This window comes from Macrotis lagotis, chromosome 7, assembly GCF_037893015.1.
Source record: "Macrotis lagotis isolate mMagLag1 chromosome 7, bilby.v1.9.chrom.fasta, whole genome shotgun sequence".
Lineage (NCBI taxonomy): Eukaryota > Metazoa > Chordata > Mammalia > Peramelemorphia > Peramelidae > Macrotis > Macrotis lagotis.
This window is the reverse complement of record NC_133664.1, coordinates 50,530,795-50,543,531: the sequence shown is the minus strand read 5'-3', so window position 1 is coordinate 50,543,531 and position 12,737 is coordinate 50,530,795. Positions and strand designations below refer to the sequence as shown.

General features: G+C 38.3%; 1 long non-coding RNA gene across 1 annotated transcript in view; it reads right to left on the bottom strand.

Annotated features, from left to right (window-relative positions):
- Positions 1-12,238, bottom strand: part of LOC141493675 (uncharacterized) — a 584,510-nt gene extending 572,272 nt beyond the window's left edge. The window contains exon 1 of the long non-coding RNA XR_012470279.1: positions 12,155-12,238. This is a non-coding gene — a long non-coding RNA (uncharacterized LOC141493675). The remainder of the gene's footprint in view (positions 1-12,154) is intronic.
- Between the last annotated feature and the right edge of the window lie 499 nt (positions 12,239-12,737).

Sequence of the window (12,737 nt, the reverse complement as noted above, 5' to 3'; positions counted from 1 at the left end):
AGATTGTCTGGATCTTCTCTAAAGGCCCATGCTCTGTCTACCTAGGGATGTTTTGCCTCAGTGTCCCTTAGAATACTGGGCAGGTCATTTGTCACTGAATAAATTGGCAATTTGGAGCTGGGTTTGGGGGAGGACAAGCAGAAAGAGACATTTAATGAGAACCACAATGCTTATTACTGTAGAGGAGTTTTTAGCTTAAATTGAAAATATAGTGTATTTTAAATATTCTTACTTTGGGAAAGTAGGGAAGCATACCTGAGGTTTCATCTCAGGTGGAGGTGTAACATGATGAATATAAAGCCAGTCAAGAAGACATGGTTTTGAATTCTTCCCCTGTCAGATCTAGTTTTGGGACCTTGGATGAGTCAGTTAACCTTTCAATACTTAAGGCAATTTTCTAAGGATTTAAACTACAGGCAAGACCCATCTCCATCCCTAAAGATTGGGAAAATGTCTAGACCTATATAAGGGACTCCTAGTGAGTGAAACCAGGTGAGTCCTTTCTGTGGAACTCAGAGTCTGGAAAAGTTGCCTGGATCAGTGAGATTGGGACTTTTCCAGCTAGTGGACTTGAACTCAGGTCTTTCTGTCAAGGTCTGCTCTCTATCCAAGCTACTACACTTCCTCTCTAACACTAATGTGAGAGCTCAAAACAATCCTAGATGGAAAGTTTGGAAATGAATCATCAGTCACTTTGCAGAGTACATGGGTTTCCCATGTAGCTATGGGGGAAAAGGGACTTATGTGAATTGGGCTACAATCTGCCTACCAGGAGAAAAGAGCAAGAGGAGAATACTGCTCCTCTGCCCAACAGGAAAGCTAGCAAGAGGACAAGAGATCACAACCCTCCCCTCCATTCTCCAAGATAGCAAGGCCAAGATGGGGAAAATTCAGAAGACCTGGATCCTTAAGCCCCATGTAGTACCCCTAATCCTCTTAAGTGGAAGGCACATCAGCCCATCCTTCTGGCCAGGATCTTGGCTGGCTTAGTTCCTCTCCCTCTCTTGAAGGTTAGAGGCCACACAGAGCACTTTACATTTTGTATTCCAGGCTCTCAAGTTCAGCTCATTGGAGGTGCCTCTTTCCAAGTAGGAAAGCAATTTGATTTTTTTTTATATTTTGTTCATTTAAGGCAATGGGTGACTTGCCCAAGGTCACACAACTAGGTAATTATTAAGTGTCTGAGGTCAGGTCCTCTGACTGCAGAGCCAGTGCTCTATCCACTACAACACCTAGCTGCCTCTTAGGAAATCAGCTTTTAATCAAGGTCCTGATGGGGTTAATAATAGAAAGCTGTTTCTCACTTTCCTGGTACCTACTGTTCTGATTGGAACCAAGTCAGGTGGAACTAAACCTTTATCAGAACCATCCTGGACAGATCATATATTATCTTCATCCACTTTTTCTCTTACTTTTCCAGCTTGGGTTTGCAGAGGGGCAGCTACAGAAGCTTCCTAGCAGAGAGTGATGGTACAAACTCTGGTTCGCAGGTAGACAAGTGATACATGCCTCTCTGGAGTGTATCTCTGGCTCACAAATGGCGCTAGAGCCATCATGTGGCCATGGTGCTCCAAGACAACTGCAGTTTGCAAGTCAAAGACATGTTATACCGAGGTGTTTTTCAGTCCCCTGCTACTCCAGGTGAAGCAAATGTAATCTACTTGACAGATGGACGATATTTTGTTTAAGCAATAGGAACAATTTGAACGTTTGTTAGAGGTCTACTTTGTGCTAGTCACTCAGGTCCTGAGAGTACAGATCACAAAAAAGGAAACAATTCCTATTCCCAAAGTGCTTACTTACCTTCTCAAGGAGGCCTAATCTTGCTGAGATGGAGACAGCCTGCCAAGCTCCCTCTTCCTGCAGGTATCTTTCAAGCAAATATTCCTGTCCCAGGTGCTTGATGCCTACCAACCAACCCTATATTCCTTCCCCAGGCCACTCATGATTTTAATCATCACACAATCACACAACTTTATAATGGGAAAGGAACTAAATGACCATCTAGTTCAATCTATGCTGGAGAAAAATCCTCCATTTCAACACAGCCGACATGGGGTCTCTGCTTGAAGACCTCTGAGGAGAAGAAACCAACCACCTCTCTGGGCAGCCCTCTCCATTGTGGAACAGTCCTGTGGAATAGCTACATGTTTCCTGATGTCAATCCCAAATGTGCCCCTTTGCATCTTCCATTCTTGGGTAATTAAAAAGCACCTTTCAGGAAATTGTATTATTATAAATGCGTAATCTACTGTTGGCTATCATTTGTAAAATCTGCTCATTGCCCTCTCATATTTTCATTAAGGATAGCCTCAATATGTTTTTAAATAATGCTCAAAGATTTTTTCAAGTTAAAAAAAGTGGGCAGGTGAATCAAAAGCTATTTTTCTAATACTTTTTTAGATGGAGGATATCCTTAAGCCTGAGACATTTATTGAGATAGATAGATGATAGATAGACAGATAGACAGACAGACAGACAAAAACAAATGAATGATAGATAACTGAATAAATGAGTGGATAAATTAGTGAAGTGATCCATAAACGAATAGATGAATGAACAAAAACAAATTTATAGATAAAATGATAAATAAATGAATACATAAATGAATGAATGGATAGAAATATCTAAGGTAGATGGAAAGATAGATTGATAGATGGATCAACAGATAGATGTATATGTACATACACATATATGTATATATATGAATGTATATTTGTACATATGTATAATAAGATAATACACACAAAATAGCAAACATATACAGACATATATGTGTATTCGTGTGTGTGTATGTGTGTATGTGTGTGTTTAGAAAGAGGAGAGAGAGACAGTGTTGGAGAGAGATATAAACAGATACACACATAAGATAAAAGACGGATTACAGGTCAAGATAACCTAGAATGACCTAGTCTCAGATTAGTTTTCTTTGTGATTCTTTTGCTTGGCAAACCAAAGGGAGCAAAACCATCATTCTGCAAATCCAAATAGCCTTTTGAAGCTTGTAATAAAGCAGTCTATGAATGATTTAAGGGGAGGAAGAGTTTATTATAGGAGAAGCAACATCTTAACACACCACACACACACACACACACACACACACACACACAGCTTAGAGACAGAAACACAGAGACACAAAGACAGAGATAAAGACAGAGTAGCTGTTTACATCACTTCCTGGCTGAATAGCTTTCTGATAAGGCTAAATAAATCCCTTTGTTAATTATCGAATGATTTCTAAGTGTGACATTTTTTCCCAATATTGAATATATAAACTACCAAGCTCTAAGTCAGGTCCAGCCCAGAAGAGTTGGCAAGGAGGAATGACAGGAGATCAAAGGGATGTTCTAATCCTAATGATCAGATAGAAAGATACTGCTCATTTTAGTTTGTCAGCTCTAATTAGCTAGGTGATGTTCATTATTCCAAAAAAGAGTTTGGTCAATGGAGACAAGATACTGGGAATTAAAAGATTCCCACATCTCTTGGAAAGAAAGCTGCCAAAATTTGCATTCTTAGTCCAGTGGCTAGGTGTTCAGGGACTGAAACTTGGCCTCTGGTGGCTAAGCTGAAAGACAGATGGTGAAACATAATTGTCTTTTTGAGAAGTGGCAGCAACTTCACGGAGGACTGTAGCAGGGAGTAAACCAGGAAAGCAGGAAACATCCAGGAGGTGAGGAAGTCCAGCAAAGAAACTACAGAAAATAACATACAGGTCAGAATGCAATGTCCAACAGAGGAGACAGTCAGCCAGGTAGAGTCAGAGACAGAGAGAAAGAGAGACAGAGACACAGAGAAAGACAGAGAGAGGCAGAGACAGAACCAGAGACCCACAGAGAGAGAGATTAAGACAGAGAGACAGACACAGAAAGAGAGACACAAAGACAGAGATAAAGACAGACTAACATGAAGGCATCACCAGAAAATAGCAGCCCCCTTGCAGGTCAGAGACCTGAACTGTACCTGGCCACACCTGTTTACTACCCCTCTGCATACTCCCCGGGTGTGTTCCCTCTCCCACTGAGGATGTGCATTTTAGTAGAAAAGTATGCCCCATATGAGGAAAATATTCTATTACTCCTTTTCTTTCTCCACCATTTTGTGAACTGTCTTTGCTTTGCACTTGTTCTGACTGAATAGTAGAAAGAAACCCATCAGCTTAGGAGCCCATGAGCTTTGAGAAGCTGGGGACCATCAAAGCATCTTGAATCTGAGATAAATTTTCTAGAGGATTCTTACAAAGCTTTAGAGGGGCAGGTAGGGAAATTTTTTCTAAACTTTTGTTTTTTCTTTGATATATCTTACAAATACTTAAACGCTTTTTAAGATTTCATAATCTCGGGGCAGCTAGGTGGCATAGTGGATAAAGCACCGGCCCTGGAGTCAGGAGTACCTGGGTTCAAATCCAGTCTCAGACACTTAGTAATTGCCTAGCTGTGTGGCCTTGGGCAAGCCACTTAACCCCATTTGCCTTACAAAAAAAACAAGATTTCATAATCTTTATACATACTTGATTTGTTATATCTTCTTAAGTGTCATTTCAATTTTTTTCATATAACCCATTGGTTACCAAAAGGTAGGGGGTTTAAATCTTGTGGTTCCATTAAAACTGAAGATGATGAAAAGAAAGTATTATAATATAAATGGAAAGTACAAGAATAGAAACTTAAATTAGTGTGTCATTATGGTGCCCCAACTTGATCCTGAAGAATTGAGAAAATGTACCTCACTTCCCTATTTACATAGATAGGGAACTGCTCAGTCATTTTTCAGTTGTGTCTTATTTTCTGTAACTCACATTTGGATATTCCTTGCAAAGATCCTGAGGTACTTTGCCATTTGCTTTTTATTTTTCAAATAAGGAAACTGAAGTAAACAGGGTTATCCAGGATCACTCAGCTAGTATGTGTCTAAGAAATCAAATTTAAACTCAGGAAAATGAATATTCCCTACTCCAGGGTCAGTATTGTATCCACTATGTCACCTAGCTGCCTACCATGGGTGTAGGGTGCACAATGTATAGTCATCCAGGAGTTATTATTGTTTGATTTTGCTAATTTTCCTCCCCTCTCTTTTTTCATTTTTCTGCTTTTGATCAGAGAAGGGGAAAGAATATATCCAGAAATGAAGGTAATATACAAAATATATCAATAAAAATAATATTTCTCAAAAAGCTAAAGAAGGGAGCAGCTAGGTGACACAGTAGATAGAATACCAGTCCTGGATTTAGGAGTACCTGAGTTCAAATCTGGTCTCAGACACTTAATAATTACCTAGCTGTGTGGCCTTGGGCAAACCACTTAACTCCATTTGCCTTGCAAAGAACCTAAAAAAAAAAAAAAAAAGCTAAGGGAGGAACTGCACAAGCCATCCATTCTAACCCTTTAATTTTACAGAAAGGCTAAGTAATAGCTAAGATCACAAAGTGCTCCAGAGGAGAAAGTGAGGCTGGTGACTTAGCACAGCCCCCCACCCCCACCCCTTCATACAAATCCAATTCATTACCTTGACATGGCATCAACCCCTGATGTTAGTCTTCTTCAGTAATAAAGGACAAACACCTCAAACATATAGATCATAAAGTTAAAGAAAGAAGTTTTACATATCTCTTAGACAACAAAGCCAGGGTCCAATGAGCAACATTCTCTGAAAAGATGCTCTTTCCAGTGGAGCCAAGCCCACGATGGAGGATGCTTCTGTCATTCTGCACCATCCCCAGCAGATGGCATGAGCACTCAATCTTCAGAACAAAACTTCTCTTGTTGGAGAAGGAAAACCCCCAGTTACCCTGTGGGCCCAGAGACACAGATGTGACTTTGTCTCCCTGCTAAACTGGAGACCAATCTTCAATACAAACGACTGACCTTGCTTACCACTGCTGCCAGCCTCTAGCCCCGCTAAAACTTCAGAAAGAGAAGCCAAGTCTGTTCCAATCACCATAACAGTCCCAAGCATCACCATCAGAGATCAGATATAATGGCCACAAAGCTGTGGCCTCATAACACTGGGGGACAGAGGTCACTCCACCAATTGTTCAGGAATTTAAAAAACATGTTGATTCCTCCCAAACTCTGTGCCTTAAGAATCTCTTTATGGAACTTCTCTCATAAACTAATTACCAGCCATGCCTAAAACAGAGAGGGTAGATAGGAAAAACTGCCCCCAACTCTGGAGTAGATGATGTCCAAGCTCTAAGCCCTCTAGTAGGTCATGTTCTTCCCTCCACCACCACCCCCTCCCCGTATTTACTTTGAATATGTAGCCCAAGCTGCTCTAAAAAATCCTTGTCCCCACTCCCACTGGACCCAGGCTGACTCCATCAGCCATCAGCCCGGCCTCAGGTTTGCTTCTGGAGAATCAACCTGTTCTCAAAAATCAGATTAGTCAGCCAGCCTTAAGTAATGCTTTTTTAATTGTTTATTTTTAAGAAAAGTTTATTAATTGGGGAGCTAGGTGGCCCAATGGATACAGCACTGACCCTGAAGACCAGAGGATCTGAATAAAAAATTATTCTACCTATGGGACTCAGGGAAAGTCACTTAACCCCAGTTATGGAAGGAAGGAAGGAAGCAAGGAAGAAAGGAAGGAAGGAAGGAAGGAAGGAAGGAAGGAAGGAAGGAAGGAAGGAAGGAAGGAAGGAAGGAAGGAAGGGAGGGAGGGAGGGAGGGAGGGAAGAAGGAAGGGAGGAAGAAAGGAAGGGAGGAAAGGAGAAAGGAAGGAAGGAAGAAAAAGAAACAAAGAAAGACTAAAGACGAACAACTGGAATAAAACTTCCCCCTAAATATCAATGCTACATTCTCCCTCAAGTACCTATAGTGGTCAAGGGAAAGTAGGCTCAAGCTTTAAAAACAGATGGGGATAATTCACCTCCTGTTGGAAGTCTTTTTTTCAAGGATTGTTGGAAAGTTCTGAATATACATCTATTTAGTCCTTGGATCCCATTGAAGACACTGCCACAAACTGATCTGGGAATGTCAATTAGAACATCACTGAGAAGATGGAAAGTCCAACATCATCTGCATCCTTTGATGCTGGAAGGCCATCCTACAGGCAAAGGTGGGGAGGGGAAACAAAGGAAACTTGACTAAAGAAGAAGCTGAGGTCCTCCTTCCCTTCCAGGCAATGATTGGTGTCACTCTCTTAGCCTAGCCTGTTCTTCTCACATAAATCAAGACTTGGACTCCAGAGAAAGTGGATGATAGTGCTAATTCCTTAAGATCTATAGTCCCTCTTTAGTCAATAAATCAAAAACAAACTGAAGAAAAGGGCAATGTGGAAGCACTGGACTTTTAGTCTGGAAGACCTGGGTTCAAATTGTGCCACTGATATTTATTTGCTATGACCCTGAATCATTCATTTAACCTCTATGAACCTCAGTTTTCTTATCTGTAAAATACAAAGGTGTGTCTAAATGCCTTCTAAAATTTCCTCCAGGTCTAAATCATAGCCTCCTTGAGGGCAGAAGCTGTCTTTTGCCTCTTTTTATATCCTGAGAGCTTAGCTAATTCTCACAGTAGGCGATTAAAAAATGTTTATTGATTGATGGAGAGTGAGCACCCCCACAAAGAATCTGTTAACGAAACTTATAAAGGAAGAAAACTCATGTGCTTGAGTTAACTCACAATTCTGAACTAAAATGGCTGGGATGTGAATGCTCCATTTGGAAACATATGTACACTTCTCTACTATAGGCTTACAATGTTTTACTGATCCTCACTGAGATTTATGCCACTGGGTAAATCTTATTCCCATCTACACTGGAATGAATGTAGCATTGACAAGCCCTTTCAATTTATAATCTCCCTTAAAGAACATTGAGAAAGTATTAGCTCAACCCAACATCTCAATTAGTACCTTGGATGCTGTTACTTCATATTCATATTTACTCAGGTTTTAATAAATAAAAGTCCTTCACCTCTTTATACTTTATACTTTTACTTATATTTTATACATTTACACCATTTTACACCATGTTTACACCATTTTAAGGTGTTTTAAGTCTTTTTATTTATGCCATGATCAATTTATTTTTATGATTTATATATATACATATAATGTAATCATATATTTATAGTTTTATAACTGTCTAAATTATTATATATAAATATATTTGTCTTTATAATTTATATTTATGTCATAAACAATTAATATTCATTTGTATATTATATATATTTATTATTTGTTACATAACTTTCTAGATTAATATATTTAAATATTTAATTTATAATGAATATTTATGCCATGATAAAAACTGCAAGGATTGCATCTGAAAGCTATGTTTCTACAAACATATGTTCCAGTCAAAATGCTTATCTGTAACAACAGCAATATCTTATATTTTTTAATTTGTTGTTGTTCATTTGTTTTTCACTCATGTCCAACTTTTCATGACTTCATTTGGAGTTTTCTTGGCAAAGATGCTGAAGTAGTTTGTCATTTCCTACTACTGCTCATTTTGCAGATAAAGAAACTGAGGCAAAAAAGGGTTAAATGTCTTGCCTGGGGTCCCAGCTGATTAAGTATTTGAGATCACATTTGAGCTCAGGAAAATGAGTCTAGGGGCAACTAGGTAGTGCAGTGGATAAAGCACTGGAGTAGGGAGGATCTGAGTTTAAATCCAGCTTCAGACACTAAATAATTACCTAGCCATGTGTCCTTGGGCAAGTCACTTCACCCCATTGCCTTGCCCAACCAAAAAAAAAAAAAAAACAAAGGAAAATGAGTCTTCCTGACTCCAGGCCTGACACTCTATCCATTATGCCAACTAGCTGCCCCTTATATTTTTTTACTAGCTTTAATAGATGATTTAAATCTTTAAAATTATTTTTCAGCATTAAAATATCCTACCTTAGGGGTGGCTAGGTGGCACAGTGGATAGAGCACTGGCCCTGGAATCAGGAGTACCTGAGTTCAAATCTGGCCTCAGACACTTAATTGCCTAGCTGTGTGGCCTTGGGCAAGTAACTTAACCCTATTGCCTTGCAAAAAAAAATCTAAAAAATAAAATCTAAAAAAAAAAAAATCTAAAAAAAAATCCCACCTGAAAAGGACCATAAAGAGACAATTCCTTACAAAGAGATCAAAAGCAAGGGTCTATGCAAAATTGTGAAGCAGAGATACTTTTTTTTCCCTAAATACTCACTGCTTCTTTCCCAGCATCCTATTTCAAAATTCTGGCACATTTAGCCTCATCCATAATAAAGTAGAGAGAGATACCATCCCTTCACCCCCGCTCTTTATTGTAATCATGCTAAAACAACAGCCCTGTCAAAAGCCTGGATTCGGTTATGCTGATGATTCCAAATACTTAACTGATGATTCTAGAGACCAACACTTCCTGGAGAAAAGTATAATTATGTAGTACTGAAGAGGACTTGCGTCTGATGAAAACAACTTTATGTCTAGGAAACCAACAGAACTGTCCTCCTTTAAAATAATTGATATAGTGCACTGTAAATGACAAAATTCAAAATCCAGACTATTAAAAGAGAATGAAAATGAGAATGAACAAAAGGCAGTAAGTGATAAATGGCAGACAAGAGCTTTGTGTATTATTTAGCATTCATCCTCACAAAATCAAATTAAATTTTGAGAGGCCAGAAATTCAAAGAGAGAGTCCATTTCCACCCCTCATATTCAAATTACATTAAACTTGATGTTTGACCAGCTAAACATTGATGCCTGCTTTGTGAACAATTTTTTTAAGTCTAAATAGTTGGGTTTTCATTATTAACTGTGTTAAAAAAAAAAACTATATAGAAGGTTAGAACTAGAAGGGATATGGGGTCCTAAATTGAAAGGCAGGAAAATCTCTCATCAGATACTTTGAGACTATTTCCATCCTGGATATCTGAAATTTTTTCAAAACTCTATACTTCAGTTCTATCTTCTGTAAAATGAGAAAGTATGAACTTGATGACTTCTAGGTTCTATTCCAGTTCTAAATCTTTGATCATCTGTTCCCTTATTTTACAGGTGAGGAAATTGAGTTCAAGAGAAGGGAAAAGATTTATTTGTCTAAAGGTACAATGCAAATACAATCATCACTATGGAATACAACACAAATACTCTCATCACTATGGAATCCATTTCTCAAAGTAACAATACCACTGAGTGATTATGGAAGGGTGGGTTTGCAGTAGTATAGAATGAGAGGTATACTGGCCTCAGTCCATGCAGTTCTGTCTTTGTGATTTATTAATTACAAAAAATAATACATTTTTCTTTTTATAAGTGATAATAAAAATGAATGTTTTAAAAATCCTTTGCTCCTAAAGGATTATAGACATATGATATGATATATAAATACATGAATGGTCATATATGGTCATATATGGATATATATGTATATCATATATATCCATGTATATCCATATACACACACACATATATTTTTTCAATCAGAATCTTACCTAGGCTGGGGCAACATGGATTTTGATCCAGAGGGTACTAAAATGTGGAGGATACTGACACTACATATACTTCAGCAGGCAGAAGAAGTTTCCAGCCTCTGAAGTGAATCTGAAGATGAACTGTGCTTGCCACCAAAGCCAGAATTGCTAACAACAACACTGTTTTTAATGTTTATCTTAACGATACAGAGCATTATCCACTGAAAGCCATACTGGTTTGGAAAAGTATGTGCTATTGATATTGATCCAAACCAATAACAAATACTTTCCATTTGGTCTTCACTGAAAGCTAGAAGTGCTTGTATCAGTTAGAAATGTAGTCTCCATGGCATCTGTACCAAATAAGGCTGGAATTACGGGTACTAACAGTAATAGTAGACTAACAGTCTAAGGACACTATGACATGTGATTCTTAGCATCCTCTGTCTCCTTTTCTGCTCATTCTAGGTCACTAAAAACTGAGTGCTATTTTGTATTTTTATCTGTTCTGTTCTACAATTATATTTTAATTAATATAATCAATATTTTAATTTGTTATCTCTTTTGTTCTACAATGATAACTGACACATTAGTCCTTTAAGGTTTGCAAAGTGTTTTATACATATATATATATATATATATATATGTATATACACACACATACATTATCTCATTTGATTTTCACAATAACCTTCTGAGATATTGCCATCAATATTATCTTTATAAATTATTTCCATTTTACAAGAAACCGAGATTAAGTAGCTTGCCTGTGGCCACAAGACTAATCTCTGGACTATTCCATAAGTCAGCACAGTCAAAAAATTAGTTACTAAACTTCTAGGGGTGTGATGAGGGCCTGGATAGTAGCCAATCAGCTGTGCTTGAAAATTTTCAGTTTGGTAGAGTCTGTTAGAGGTTTATTTGACCTTCCAGAAGGCAGAGTCTCTTCTACTAAGGCCCTACCCCAATTCCTTATGGCAGAAGTGACAATGAATAACCCAGTCTTCCTGCCCAAAGTTCTCTTGCATCATAGCCTCATTAGAGTTATGTAATGTCTATAAACTGGCTATTTTAACTAGGTTTAATTGTCACAGAAGACTGCTGAGTTAAAACAAACAAAAAAGACCAAACCCATTTATCCATTCTCTAAGAAGTCCAAGAAAACCAATACAATATTTGAAGCCAGTCTTGGAGTTAGATAAACCGAGGTTCACACTCAGCCTCTGAACCAGATTAACCAAAAGAACTGTCACCCCAGGAGTTCCCAACACTGACCATGTGTCTAGATACCTATTCAAAAAAACAAAAAGATTTCAAAAAATTAAATTAAATCCACTTGTTCAGTTGGGTCCAACTCTGTATGAACCCATTTTGGGGTTTTCTTGGCAAAGAAACTGTACTGGTTTGTCTTCTCTAGCTCATTTTACAGATGGGGAAACTGAGGCAAATAGGGGTGAGTGATTTACCCAGAGTCACATAATAAATATCTAAGGCAGGATTTTAACTCAGGTCTTCCTGACTCCAGGTATGGCACACTAGCTACTGTCCCACCTCTTGCCTCTAAATCTGTAACTTTATTTTTAATATATGTGTCAAGGAAGGATATGAAGTTTTAGCAAAGGGCAGGATAAAGGAACCATTGTAATCAGTCATTTTATCCTATTATACTAATCTCTCACCTTTTCTCCTACATCTAGAAGAGAGATTATAAAAATGAAAGGGTGCTTTACAACTGTAGAATGAGTCACTGACATCATATTTACCTTTCACTTACGTAGTTATGGGAATTAGAGTTGAAAGAGTCCTTGGAGAACATGGAGCCAGGTCCCTTCATATTTACAGACATGGAAACTGAGGCCCTGCAGGGAGAGGCAAGAGAAATTAGCCCCAAGTCCCACAGGTGGACTTGGAATCCTACAGTAAGCCCACTGCCCGTTTGCTAGCTTTGAAGCTTTACAATGTATAAATCTCCAGATCTTGGTGCTCAGGAAGGAACACTGGACTTTAGAAGCAGGGCCCTGGCAGACTCTACTTCTGTCACTAGGTGACCTTGGTCAAATCCCCCAAAATTGCCTCCTGGGATAAAGTGAGGGGACAGGATTTAATGACCTCTAAGATTCCTTTCCAACCCTTTAAACTTTCAACTTTCAAATTCAACAAGACTTAAATACACTGTAATGATTTGCCTGTCTGTAAGAAAGACCAATTTGGATACAAACAGGTGTTCAAAGAATTTTCTCCTAGATTTTTGCTTCTTTGTTTATTTGTTTTTAAATTTCATTAGGTTGGAATATTTCTTTTTGTCTGGTCAGTCTAGGTCCAAAAGAGTTTCTGCTTTCTACTACT